Consider the following 15,081-nt stretch of genomic DNA (forward strand, 5'->3'; position numbering starts at 1 on the left):
AAACCCTCGAATCCCCGTGCCAAATTCTCAACCTCACCTCTTCCCTCCTAACATTACATACAGCACTACAAAACACACAGGGTAAGGCCTCATGCACACGACCGTAGTGTGTTTTGCGGTCCGCAAATCGCGGATCCGCAAAACACGGATGGCGTCCGTGCGCGTTCCGCAATTTGCGGAACGGCATGGACAGCCTTTAATATAAATGCCTATTCTTGTCCGCAAAGCGCGGACAAGAATAGGACATGTTATATTTTTTTAGCGGGGCCACGGAACGGATCAAAGGATGCGGACAGCACAGGGAGTGCTGTCCGCATCTTTTGCGGCCCCATTGAAGTGAATGGGTCCGCATCTGAGCCGCCAAAACGGCGGCTCGGATGCGGACCAAAACAACGGCCGCGTGCATGAGGCCTAATACAGCACCCCATAACTCTTACATCCAGTGAAGTCTCCTTTGATGTAGATGTTCTCTTTCCTTGACTTCATCTTTCAGACCAGACCACTGTGATGATTTCTTTCAGCCGCATCTCATCTCTGCAGAGTTTGACACACAGACATCTTAGTTTCCTACTTTTCCATCATCCTCCCACCTTCTGAACACCCCATCCTGCCACCCCCAATACTGTGCCCGCTGTGTTCCCCAATATTATAATGCAGAAACAACCCCCCTGAAAATACTAGTACCACACAGATAGTGCCCCCTTTTAATAATTATTGGCACACAGTACCCTAAAGAATAACTGCGCAAAGCAAACAGTGCCTTGACCAGGGGCGTAGCTATAGGGGGTGCAGAGGTAGCAGTTGCTACCGGGCCCAGGAGCCTAAGGGGCCCAAAGACCCTTGTGCCATATAAGAAGACACTGGTATTATAGAAAGTACATGCAAGTTACACCTCTGGCTGGACAGAAGGGGTTAGGTTAAGAATTTGGTATGGAGGAGGGGGGGTGCAGTTTCAATTTTTGCCTCATGCAGCACGAAGGTTTGAGGGAAGGGGGGCCCAAGCTGAACTCTTGCACCAGGGCCCATGAGCCTTTAGCTACGCCCCTGGCCTTGACACTATTAATGTAAACATAATGTCCCCCAGAAATAATTGTGCCAAGCTGATACTGTGCCAGGGTGCCCTCCACAGAGGCGTAGCTAGAGTTCTATGGGCCCCGGGGCAAACTTTGAATTGGGCCCCCCCCCCCCCCACCAGTCATACACAGGGGACTGGCATGGCATCAAATCCTTCATAGAGGCCCGGCCTCGGGGGCAAAATCATGAAATATATACAGAGCGGGCAAAAAATTTAATATATACACAGGAGACAAATGTAATATATACAGAGGGGGCAAAATGTATATATATACCCTCTGCGCCTGCGATCGTTACGCCCCTGCCTTTATATAAATCCATTTTGCCCCCTCTGTATATATTACATTTGTCCCCTGTGTATATATTACATTTTTTGCCCGCTCTGTATATATTTCAATTTTTTTCACTTTGCCCCTATATATGTCATTATTTTGTCCCCCAGGCTGGGCCCCTATGAAGGATTTGCTGCCATGCCAGTCCCCTGTGTATTACCACTGTGCCATGCTGCCAGGTGCCCCTCTGTGAGTTATGAAGCCAGCGGTGTGTGCACATTTACACACCTTCTCTGAGGAGACTTCTCCACTCCCGTCATCCGGCGTGCGCCGCAGGCCCGAGGGATCCGGCGAGATTACAGCAAGAAAGCAGCGCCGGATTGGTGGAGGCGGCGCCGGATTGGTGGAGGCGGAGCCGGGGATGGGGCGGGATGTAATTCACTGTGAGAGCGCATCGCTGTGCCGCCGGTCAGGCATGACCTGACTGGCCATTATTAAAGTAAGATTTAGGCTACTTTCACACTAGCGTTCGGGTTTCCGTTCGTGAGCTCCGTTTGAAGGAGCTCACGAGCGGACCCGAACGCAGCCGTCCAGCCCTGATGCAGTCTGAATGGAGGCGGATCCGCTCAGACTGCATCAGTCTGGCAGGCGTTCAGCCTCCGCTCCGCTCGCCTCCGCACGGACAGGCGGACAGCTGAACGCTGCTTGCAGCGTTCGGGTGTCCGCCTGGCCGTTCGGAGGCGTGCGGATCCGTGCGGATCCGTCCAGACTTTCAATGTAAGTCAATGGGGACGGATCCGTTTGAAGATGCCACAATGTGGCTCAATCTTCAAGCGGATCCGTCCCCCATTGACTTTACATTGAAAGTCTGAACGGATCCGCGCAGGCTACTTTCGCACTTGCGCACTTGCGAATTTTTTTAAAGTTATTAATGCAGACGGATCCGTACTGAACGGAGCCTCCGTCTGCATTAATATGAGCGGATCCGTTCAGAACGGATCCGCCCGAACGCTAGTGTGAAAGTAGCCTAAAAAATGTTAAATCACTTGCGTGCAGGGCTGTGGAGACCGCGATCATTAGGACTTGCAAGGGGGGCCCTCTGGGCCCCCCTGGCTTAGGGGCCCGGTCGCAACTGCGACCCCTATAGTTACGCCACTGCCCTCCACAGTAATAGTGCTCCCCAAAGTCCCACCAATAGTAATAATTCTCTGCCAGAGTGCATTTAGCAGTAATAGTGCCCCTACAGTGCCTCCAACAGTAATTATGTCCCCACTGTGCGCCAGAAGTAATAATGCTCCTATAGTGGCCATAATAGTAATCATGTTCCCCATAATCCCCCAGTAGTAATAAAGTTCACCATAATGCCCACAGTAGTAATAATTCTCCTTATAATGTGACAGTAGAAAAATGCCCTCTTATAATGTGTGCTAGTACAAAAAATACCGCCTTATAATGTGCACCAGTATAAAAAATAACCCTGTTGTGTGCCAGTACAAAAAATACCTCCTCTTAGTGCCCTCAGAATGTGTGCCAGTTTAAAATACACCAATATAGTGCTTCCATAGTTCTCCTCCCCCCTTCCCCATAGTGCCCCCTATAATGTGTGCCAGTATATAATGCCACTATATAGTGCCCCCAGTACAAGCCCCCATAGTGCTCCTCTCTCCCTTCCCCATAGTGCCCACCATAATGTGTGCCAGTAAATGATGCTCCCATAGTGCTCCTCTCCCCCCTTCCCCATATCAGCCAACAGCATGGTGTCAAATGAAAAAAATATGTACTTACCTCCATGCCGTGGTCAGCGATGCGGTCCCGTGCCGTGCGTTGCCTGGCTCAGGTGGCGCGTTGATAGGCTACAAACACTAGGCCTGAAGCCTATCAGAGGGAACAGCAGTGCAGGGAGACACTTTCCTGAGATCGGCAATACAGTTGAATATAGAGAGATGAGCACTTCCACAATGGAAGCATACATTTTCCTCGCCCCTGCCCCCCCCCCTCCCCCCATCTCCAGAGCCGTGCCACCTGGGGCGATTGCCTAACCTCACCTAATTGGCAGTGCAGCCCTGTATACACAATAGTTCTATACAGTGCACACATATCCTACACTGCTGCTGCCACCAGTTAGTACCATCACCACTTTTTGTCACTACATTAATGCATTTCCTGGGTAAAGTGGGCTTTATTTCATACAGTGGTAGGTTGGTATTGTTACATTAAGAGGTGCCAGTCTGTAACCAATCAGTGCTGCCAGTTATAAAACATTCCAGGCTCATGAATAGAATGCAAAATTTCAGTGAAGACTGACTTTCGCACAAGCAATTCAGTAGGAGAGAAGTAGAAGGACTTTTAGGAAGGGGGCAAGGGAACCAATGTATGAGCAGATTTCTATTCCATTCAGGGCTGGACTGGGTGGTAATTCTTGTAGGCACTATAACAGCACAAGTCATGTACAACTCCTGAATTTCCAGGGTGTGTTCTTCTCCTGTGACAAATAATCCAGTTAAGATGAGACGGCAGGAAAGGATTTTCCGTTTTTAAGGCAGACTCAGAAAATACAGCAGCGCTCCACCCCAAAATCCAGTGCTGAATTCCTTTCTGGTTATGCGATGTCTGCAGTAAAATATATATAAGGGCATTTATAATGCGGCCCATCCCCCGAATATTACTGCAGTAATGAGACTGAATGGTTATATATCAGTACCCAGAAGGCAACCTGTCTGACAGTGTGCTTGGTACCTGTATTGCTATACAACTAGGCACATTTGCCATTCAGGAGTCAGGGAAAGCTGGGTGACAACTTCTATGGGAGCTTAAAGGGGTTCTCTACTTTTGATATATTGATGACCTATCCCAACTGCCAGCACCCACACTGATCAGCAGTTTGCAGAGAACACAGTGCTAGTGAATGGGACAGAGCCGTCCCATTGAAGTGAATGGGACGGAGGAGCTATAATTACATATGCTCACCACTACTAGAGAGTGCAGTGCTCATAAAGTTGATCTGCGGGGGTGCCGTCAGTCTGCGCCCCGTCAATCTAAGTCTACTTTCACACTGGCGTTTTGGCTTTCCATTTGTGAGATCCGTTCAGGGCTCTCACAAGCCGTCCAAAACGGATCAGTTTTGCTCTAATGCATTCGGAATAGAAAAGGATCCGCTCAGAATGCATCAGTTCAGTCTCCATTCCGCTCTGGAGGCGGACACCAAAACGCTGCTTGCTGCGTTTTGGTGTCTGTCTGACGAAACTGAGCCAAACGGATCCGTTCTGACACACAATGTAAGTCAATGGGGCGGATCCGTTTTCACTGACACAATCTGGCACAATAGAAAACGGATCCGTCCTCCATTGACTTTCAATGATGTTCATGACGGATTCTTCTTGGCGTTAAAGATAATACAAACGGATCCGTTCTGAACAGATGCAGACGGTTGTATTATCTGAACGGATCCGTCTGTGCAGATCCATGACGGATCCGCACCAAACGCAAGTGTGAAAGTAGCCTTAATATTGATATGAAAGTAATCCTAGCAGATGTTTTTCTGTTCATCACGGTCTATTCTTTTATTCCAGCATACAGATATAGGTTTACAGGACGCGTTTGGGCTCATCCAGCCTTCCTCAACTGATCAGTTTCGGAAGGCTGGACGGGCCGAAACACGTCCTGTAGACCTATACCTGTATGCTGGAAAAAAAGAATAGACCGTGATGAACAGAAAAACGTCTTTTATATTGCGCCTGGGGAACGCCCCTTCCTGCGCAGCGTAAGTTACGGACCGAGTGCTGTTGAAATCTTATCACAATCTGATATGGATGACCTATCCTGAAGATGGATCATCAATATAGCAAAAGAAGAAAACCCCTTTAAATTGTGTATTGTTCTTCAACTAGATTTCCCACAAACATAAGTAAATATCTTAAAGGGTTTCTACCTCTTTGATTTCACATAATTAGGTGTCAGACACTAGCGATCCGCTGGTGTCTGCTCTGCCAAACTATCCTGCTATAATAGCTTTTGGGGCAGCCGTCTACCTAAAAAAAGAACTTATATTGATATGTTAATGACCCTCTAGGTGCTATGGGGGCATCATTAGCACCTAGAGGATCGGTCTACCTTCTCAAGATGCCGCCGCCCAGCGCCTCCCTCCAGCCCGCCCATCTGCTTCGGAATGCGATCAAACGGACGACTTCACGCGCATGCGCCGTGCGCGGCTGTATTCGGCGCATGCGCAGTGAATGTCCGACCGCTTCCCTGCTCAGACATCTCCACTGCGCCTGCGCCGATGACGTCATAGTGCTCCATCGGCGCAGGCGCAGTGGAGATGTCTGAGCAGTGAAGCGGTCGGACATTCACTGCGCATGCGCCGAATACAGCCGCGCACAGCGCATGCGCGTGAAGTCATCCGTTTGATCGCATTCCGAAGCAGATGGGCGGGCTGGAGGGAGGCGCTGGGCGGCGGCATCTTGAGAAGGTAGACCGATCCTCTAGGTGCTAATGATGCCCCCATAGCACCTAGAGGGTCATTAACATATCAATATAAGTTCTTTTTTTAGGTAGACGGCTGCCCCAAAAGCTATTATAGCAGGATAGTTTGGCAGAGCAGACACTAGCGGATCGCTAGTGTCTGACACCTAATTATGTCAAATCCAAGTGGTAGAAACCCTTTAATAGAACCTTGTCAGAAGAAGGCGCCGTAGGGTTCATTCAGACGTATGAGCTCTAAATTGTCCGTACACCGGGTGGAAAATGCGGACTAATTTTTAAACCCTTAAGGACCTTACACTGTCTTTTGTTATCGCTGTCTTAGAGATAGCAGAGCATGTCTTTGAGCACTCCTGCTCTATGCATGAACTGTAAGGCAGGTTTCAGACGAGTGAGTGTCACGCTCCGGACGGACTCTTAGCACAGCTCCAGTCCTGAGCTTCCAGCACTGCCGGGGTCGCATAGCATTATATTGATTTATGATGCTATGTAACCCTTACAGTTCTGGAATGTAGAGGCCCTATATCATTGTGTAATACAATGAAGGGAACACATGGTGGCATGGTTCCGTTCATTGTATTAATGTTAATAAAGTTATCTTACCTGGTGATAGGTGTCAGCCACGAGGATCAACTGGAGATTTGGTTTGTTATCTTCATCTTCACTATCATTGGATGGTAGCCTAATGGTCAAGGCGGGAGGACACCTGTAAAAGAAGAAGTTAAACGTTAGATGCGCATTCACGGCGCAGAGAAGCATCTGTCCCTCCCACCCGCCCAATTTCTGTCTCATCGCGATGTTCATTATTGGGTAAGTCGCTCATATGTTTATGAGTGGATATGAGTTATTATTCTGTTTTGATTTATTGGATTGGTAAGTTTAAAATGGTAAATAATCGAACATTGCGGCCTATATAATCCACAAATAAACTTGTTATACCATACCCTAATAAATCACTTCAGTTAATATTATCTAATGTTTTGTGTCAATTATTCAAGGGAATCTCTAGAACTCAGGCCACCATGTATTGGATAACACTGACAGCATTATGTCAGTGTTATCCAGTACATTCGAGACCTCTAAGGTTTACATAGCATCATAAATCAAAATAATGCTATGCGACGACAGTGGAAGTTCAGGATGGGAACTGCGCTGCTAGTCAGCTGCGTGACACCCGGTCATCTGAAAGGGGCCTAACTAAAAGCTCTGGTTCTTACAACAGCCTCTGCAGCCAGGATTGGAGGCAGCTCAAATCCCAACTGTTAACCCTTTGATTGCAGCAGTCTGTGACCACGGTGTAATCAAACTGAATTTCCCCCTCTGATTGGGTCCCAGTGATCTGATCGGAAGGCTGAGTAAGGCCCCTTTCACACGGGCGAGATTTCAGCGCGGGTGCGATGCGTGAGTTGAACGCATTGCACCCGCACTGAATCCTGACCCATTCATTTCTATGGGGCTGTTCACATGAGCGGTGATTTTCATGCATCACTTATGCGTTGCGTGAAAATCGCAGCATGTTCTATATTCAGCGTTTTTCACGTAACGCAGGCCCCATAGAAATGAATGGGGTTGCGTGAAAATCGCAAGCATCCGCAAGCAAGTGCGGATGCGGTGCGATTTTCACGCATGGGTTCTAGGTGACAGTCTATTAATTGTATTATTTTCCCTTATAACATGGTTATAAGGGAAAATAATAGCATTCTGAATACAGAATGCTTAGTATAATAGTGCTGGAAGGGTTAAAAAAAATAAAAAAGTTAACTCACCTTATCCCCATGATCGCGTAGTTCCCGGTCGGTCTGTTCTTTAGCTGTGGCTAAAGGACCTGTGGTGATGTCAGATCACATGCTCCATCACTACGGTGATGGACCATGTGATTGGAGCATGTGACCTGACATCACCAAAGGTCATTCAGCCCACAGCTAAAGAACAGACCGGGATCTACACGATCATGGGGATAAGGTGAGTTAACTTTTTTATTTTTTTTAACCCTTCCAGCACTATTATACTAAGCATTCTGTATTCAGAATGCTATTATTTTCCCTTATAACAATGTTATAAGGGAAAATAATAGAATCTTCAGAACATCAATCCCAAGCCCGAACTTCTGTGAAGAAGTTCGGGTTTGGGTACCAAACATGCGCGATTTTTCTCACGCGAGTGCAAAACGCATTACAATGTTTTGCACTCGCGCGGAAAAATCGCGGGTGTTTCCGCAACGCACCCGCACATTTTTCCGCAACGCCCGTGTGAAACCAGCCTAACCCTTCTGCAGTCAGTCTTGGGGTCCTAGACTGTACCCCAGGATTGTAAATTCAGTAATCCTGCTACTGGCACACTAGTGTTGTTCTAACTATAGCCTGTGCCATAGAGACACACAGCATAATACAGGAGTATGCTATGATATTTTTAAATATAAAATTATTTTGTAAAACAGTATTCCTTAATGGGATTATAAAAAAAACTTAATAAAATATTCTATTAAAAAGTTTTAAAATGAAAAAAAACAAAACTTATAGGATGTATTTATTTTTGTCTTTTTCTGTCATTTTTCATTAGTTTGTAGTATATGCTTGAGGGAGTGGCACCTTCAAGTGTGAATGTGCTTCTATTTTATTCTGGGAGTAGCATTTTTGTGTACTTTTGGCCCGCCTATCCCAAAGGCAACCTTGATTAGGTGGTACATATAGGTGTGTGGGCTCCTCCTCTCATTGGTTCCTGGATGCACATAGAGGTGGCTAGGAGCAGGAGTAGGAGTCTGCTCTCCTGAATATAGATGCCCAATGGCATAGTTAGGTTTAGAGTAGGATCTGCCTGACTGAAACCACCTTGGCGCTGGTAGGCGGGCACCGATGTGTTTTGATCAAAATATATTGGCTGAGAGTCTTGGATTTTATCATATCAGAATAAGGGCTTAGTCCATATATAATGTTTGCATCTATTGTGTTAGTGCATTATTTTCAGTGATTTTTCTTTTAAAAAATAGATAAGCAATTACTTGACATGAAATACATTTTATTGAGCATACTTTATGTAAAAGCAAAAAACTTGTGGTATCCACACAACCGGGAAAAAAATGAATCATTCATTTAACAAGGGTCTATCTGAAATATGTAGTCTAAATAATAAAATAAAAAAATAAAATATGTCAAAAATTGAGGTAATTTATATGTACCCAGTGTCAGACTGGTGTGTAGAGCCCACTGTACGGCTACATTTAAATACCACCTGCTCACAGAGCGGCAGGCAGAAATAAGACACTGAAGATAATTGATTAAGGGGGTCCATGCAGCAATTTTAAGAAGGTGGGTCCCTGGGGAAAGAGAATACTGGCTGGCCTGCCTTTGTACCTGGAAGACACCTTAGCCACCTGATGCCTCTATTATATTAAATCTGATAGTATGTTTAATAATCTACTCTATTTTTTTATGGATATTGGCTAGTTAAGATGCTGTGCTGGGGGCCCACCTTTGTCAGGGGCCTACCAGGGAATTCACCTGTTCCCCTGTGGGCCAGTCCGAGCCTGTATGTACCCTCAGACAGCACCAAAAAAATGCTAATCCTCTTGCATAAAACTAAGCCTTAGGCCTCATGCACACGACCGTTGTGTGCATCCGTGGCCGTTGTGCCGTTTTCCGTTTTTTTTTGCGGACCCATTGACTTTCAATGGGTCCGTGGAAAAATCGGAAAATGCACCGTTTGGCAGCCGCATCCGTGAGCCGTGTTTCCTGGCCGTGAAAAAAATATGACCTGTCCTATTTTTTTCACGGCCAACGGTTCACGGGCCCATTCAAGTCAATGGGTCCGTGAAAGAACACGGATGCACACAAGATTGGCATCCGTGTCCGTGATCCGTGGCCGTAGGTTGCTTTCATACAGACGGATCTGAAGATCCGTCTGCATAAAAGCTTTTTCTGATCTAAGTTTTCACTTCGTGAAAACTCATTTCCGACAGTATATTCTAACACAGAAGCGTTCCCATGGTGATGGGGACGCTTCTAGTTAGAATACACTGCAAACTTTGTACAAGACTGCCCCCTGCTGCCTGGCAGCACCCGATCTCTTACAGGGGGATATGATAGTACAATTAACCCCATCATATCCCCCTGTAAGAGATCAGGGCTGCCAGGCAGCAGGGGGCAGACCCCCCCCCCCCCTCCCCAGTTTGAATATCATTGTGCAGCCCCCCCCCCCCTGTTGTTAACTCGTTGGTGGCCAGTGTGTGCACCCCCCTCCCTCCCTCCCTCTATTGTTTTAATACATTGGGGCCAGTGTGCGCGCGCCCCCCCAACCCCCCCTCCCTCCCTTTATTGTTTGAATACATTGGGGCCAGTGTGCGCGCGCCCCCCCAACCCCCCCTCCCTCCCTCTATTGTTTGAATACATTGGGGCCAGTGTGCGCGCGCCCCCCCAACCCCCCCCCCCCCCCTCCCTCCCTCTATTGTAATCATCATCGGTGGCAGCGGAGTGGAAGATTTTCATACTTACCTGGCTGCTGGCTGCTGCGATGTCTGCGTCCGGCCGGGAGCTCCTCCTACTGGTAAGTGACAGCAATGCGCCGCACAGACCTGTCACTTACCAGTAGGAGGAGCTCCCGGCCGGACACAGAGATCGCAGCAGCCAGCAGCCAGGTAAGTATGAAAATCTTCCACTCCGCTGCCACCGATGATGATTACAATAGAGGGAGGGAGGGGGGGGTTGGGGGGGCGCGCGCACACTGGCCCCAATGTATTCAAACAATAGAGGGAGGGAGGGGGGGTTGGGGGGGGCGCGCGCACACTGGCCCCAATGTATTCAAACAATAAAGGGAGGGAGGGGGGGTTGGGGGGGCGCGCGCACACTGGCCCCAATGTATTAAAACAATAGAGGGAGGGGGGGTTGGGGGGGCGCGCGCACACTGGCCCCAATGTATTCAAACAATAGAGGGAGGGAGGGGGGGTTGGGGGGGCGCGCGCACACTGGCCCCAATGTATTAAAACAATAGAGGGAGGGAGGGAGGGGGGTGCGCACACTGGCCACCAACGAGTTAACAACAGGGGAGGGGGGCCACTGGCCACCAATGAGTTAAAAACAGGGGGGGGGGGGGGGTCTGCCCCCTGCTGCCTGGCAGCACCTGCCAGGCAGCAGGGGACAGTCATGTACACAGTTTTTTTGTATATTCTAACCTGAAGCGTCTCCATCACCATGGGAACGCCTCTGTGTTAGAATATACTGTCGGAAATGAGTTTCACGATGTAGCTCATATCCGACAGTATATTCTAACATAGAGGCGTTCCCATGGTGATGGGGACGCTACAAGTTAAAATATACCATCGGATTGGAGAAAACTCCAATCCGATGGTATAACAGAACTCCAGACTTTACATTGAAAGTCAATGGGGACGGATCCGTTTGAAATGGCACCATATTGTGTCAACATCAAACGGATCCGTCCCCATTGACTTGCATTGTAATTCAGGACGGATCCGTTTGGCTCCGCACGGCCAGGCGGACACCAAAATGACTTTTTTTTCATGTCCGTGGATCCTCCAAAAATCAAGGAAGACCCACGGACGGAAAAACGGTCACGGATCACGGACCAACGGAACCCCGTTTTGCGGACCGTGAAAAAAAACGTCCGTGTGCATGAGGCCTTATACAGCCATGTCAATGGAAAAAAAAAAAAGTTATGGCTGGTTAAACATAGAGAGGCAGAAATGTAAAAAAACAAACAAAAAAAAGGTCATTAGAAGGTTCGTGTGCTGTGTTTTTTTTTGTGCACATATTTATCCTGTCTCAGGGGAAATCGGAGTATGTGGATGCAGCATGCCGGGACTCCCTATGGAGGATGCGCCTGTGAGCGTACTAGTAATAAGGTGCCGAGTATAGTAGTACTCACGGTTTGGCCTCATGCACACGACCGTTGTGTGCATCCGTGGCCGTTGTGCCGTTTTCCGTTTTTTTTCGCGGACCCATTGACTTTCAATGGGTCCGTGGAAAAATTGGAAAATGCACCGTTTGGCAGCCGCATCCGTGATCCGTTTTTTCCTGGCCGTGAAAAAAATAGGACCTGTCCTATTTTTTTCACGGCCAACGGTTCACGGACCCATTCAAGTCAATGGGTCCGTGAAAAAACACGGATGCACACAAGATTGTCATCCGCGTCCGTGATCCGTCTCCGTTTTTTCCTATCATTTCAATGGCAAACTTGACTTAGATTTTTTTTTCATTTTTCATGTCCGTGGATCCTCCAAAAATCAAGGAAGACCCACGGATGAAAAAACGGTCACGGATCACGGACCTACGGACCCCGTTTTTGCGGACCTTAAAAAAAAACGGTCGTGTGCATGAGGCCTTTAGTTGTCCTTTGGGGCCGGCAGTACAGTGGATAGGAAGACAGCACGAAATCCTCCGGGGTACTCTCGGTTACAGGGAAACCAGCCAGATGGAAGTTGAGGTGCCCTTGATGGTAATTGGTGTTAGGTGCTTTTGCGGCTGGGCCTCTGGTGTTCGTGACACCAGCACCGTAAGGTGCAAATGTTGAGAGTAGTAGTAAGAATGAGGAGTCGGTTGTTGTAAACCAGTTGAACATTTACTGAAAATCAATAGTCTCTGGACAGTTGGTACAGATCATCAATGGAAAGCGTTTTGTATTGCACAAATAATAATAAGTTCACTGGTAATCTTATTATCAGGTAGTGGCAGTTGTCAATGGAGGGGTTCTTCTAATGCTGACACTTTACAGGCAAGGATCCTGGCGGTAATCCTAAATTCACTTTTTATAGCACTCTGGTACTAAGTATGCTGATATATCTGGTTGCTATGAGCTATCCTTTAAGGGTGATCTTCCTTGTGGCAGGCAAACACATCGGCTTCATTATTTTCAGGATACTCTTCTACATAGGGTTTTTCACTATGACCCGGAAGGCTTGTGTAGTGGATTTGGACAATTATGGCCTTAATCATCCATTTCTGTCCAGGTACTCGGAAAGCTGCTCCTGGTCACTTGTGCTAATGAGGCCCATAAGCCATAGTTAGCTGTCACCCTCGCTAGGCTCTCTGCATCTGGGTGTATAGACTCACTGTCTGGTGCTTGGTTGCTGTAGTTATCTTCTCCAGACTTGATCAGGGCCCAGAGGAAAGGAACACAGCTACATGGTGACTTTAGCCTGTCTCTCTCCTCCATGAACTTGCTTCTCCTTAGGCCTCATGCACACGACCGTTGTGTGCATCCGTGGCCGTTGTGCCGTTTTCCGTTTTTTTTCGCGGACCCATTGACTTTCAATGGGTCCGTGGAAAAATCGGAAAATGCACCGTTTTGCAGCCGAGGCCGTGATCCGTGTATCCTGTCCGTCAAAAAAATATGACCTGTCCTATTTTTTTGACGGACAACGGTTCACGGACCCATTCAAGTCAATGGGTCCGTGAAAGAACACGGATGCACACAAGATTGGCATCCGTGTCCGTGATCCGTGGCCGTAGGTTGCTTTCATACAGACGGATCCGAAGATCCGTCTGCATAAAAGCTTTTTCTGATCTAAGTTTTCACTTCGTGAAAACTCATTTCCGACAGTATATTCTAACACAGAAGCGTTCCCATGGTGATGGGGACGCTTCTAGTTAGAATACACTGCAAACTTTGTACAAGACTGCCCCCTGCTGCCTGGCAGCACCCGATCTCTTACAGGGGGATATGATAGCACAATTAACCCCTTCAGGTGCGGCACCTAAAGGGGTTAATTGTACTATCATATTCCCCTGTAAGAGATCAGGGCTGCCAGGCAGCAGGGGGCAGACCCCCCCCCTCCCCAGTTTGAATATCGTTGGTGGCACAGTGTGCCCCCACCATCGCCCCCCCTCCCTCCCTCTATTGTATTAAATCGTTGGTGGCACAGTGTGCCAACCACCATCGGCCCCCCTCCCTCCCTCTATTGTATTAAATCGTTGGTGGCACAGTGTGCCAACCACCATCGGCCCCCCTCCCTCCCTCTATTGTATTAAATCGTTGGTGGCACAGTGTGCCAACCACCATCGCCCCCCCCCCCCCCTCCCTCTATAGCAGTAACATTGGTGGCAGTGTGCGGTCTCAACAGTAGAAGATTCATACTTACCTGCTTGCTGCTGCGATGTCTGTGAACGGCCGGGAGCTCCTCCTACTGGTAAGTGACAGTTCTTTAGCAATGCGCCGCACAGACCTTTCACTTACCAGTAGGAGGAGCTCCCGGCCGGACACAGACATCGCAGCAGCAAGCAGGTAAGTATGAATCTTCTACTGTTGAGACCGCACACTGCCACCAATGTTACTGCTATAGAGGGAGGGGGGGGGCGATGGTGGTTGGCACACTGTGCCACCAACGATTTAATACAATAGAGGGAGGGAGGGGGGCCGATGGTGGTTGGCACACTGTGCCACCAACGATTTAATACAATAGAGGGAGGGAGGGGGGCCGATGGTGGTTGGCACACTGTGCCACCAACGATTTAATACAATAGAGGGAGGGAGGGGGGCCGATGGTGGTTGGCACACTGTGCCACCAACGATTTAATACAATAGAGGGGGGGGGGGGCGATGGTGGGGGCACACTGTGCCACCAACGATATTCAAACTGGGGAGGGGGGGGGGCTGCCCCCTGCTGCCTGGCAGCCCTGATCTCTTACAGGGGAATATGATAGTACAATTAACCCCTTTAGGTGCCGCACCTAAAGGGGTTAATTGTGCTATCATATCCCCCAGTAAGAGATCGGGTGCTGCCAGGCAGCAGGGGGCAGTCTTGTACAAAGTTTGTAGTGTATTCTAACCTGAAGCGTCCCCATCACCATGGGAACGCCTCTGTGTTAGAATATACTGTCGGATCTGAGGTTCACGAAGTAGCTCATATCCGACAGTATATTCTAACATAGAGGCGTTCCCATGGTGATGGGGACGCTTCAAGTTAAAATATACCATCGGATTGGAGAAAACTCCAATCCGATGGTATAAAAGAACTCCAGACTTTACATTGAAAGTCAATGGGGACGGATCCGTTTGAAATGGCACCATATTGTGTCAACATCAAATGGATCCGTCCCCATTGACTTGCATTGTAATTCAGGACGGATCTGTTTGGCTCCGCACGGCCAGGCGGACACCAAAACGACTTTTTTTTTCATGTCCGTGGATCCTCCAAAAATCAAGGAAGACCCACGGACGAAAAAACGGTCACGGATCACGGACCCACGGACCCCGTTTTTGCGGACCGTGAAAAAAAACTGTCGTGTGCATGAGGCCTTCCTCTGAC

Source organism: Bufo gargarizans, chromosome 2, assembly GCF_014858855.1.
Source record: "Bufo gargarizans isolate SCDJY-AF-19 chromosome 2, ASM1485885v1, whole genome shotgun sequence".
Taxonomy (NCBI): domain Eukaryota; kingdom Metazoa; phylum Chordata; class Amphibia; order Anura; family Bufonidae; genus Bufo; species Bufo gargarizans.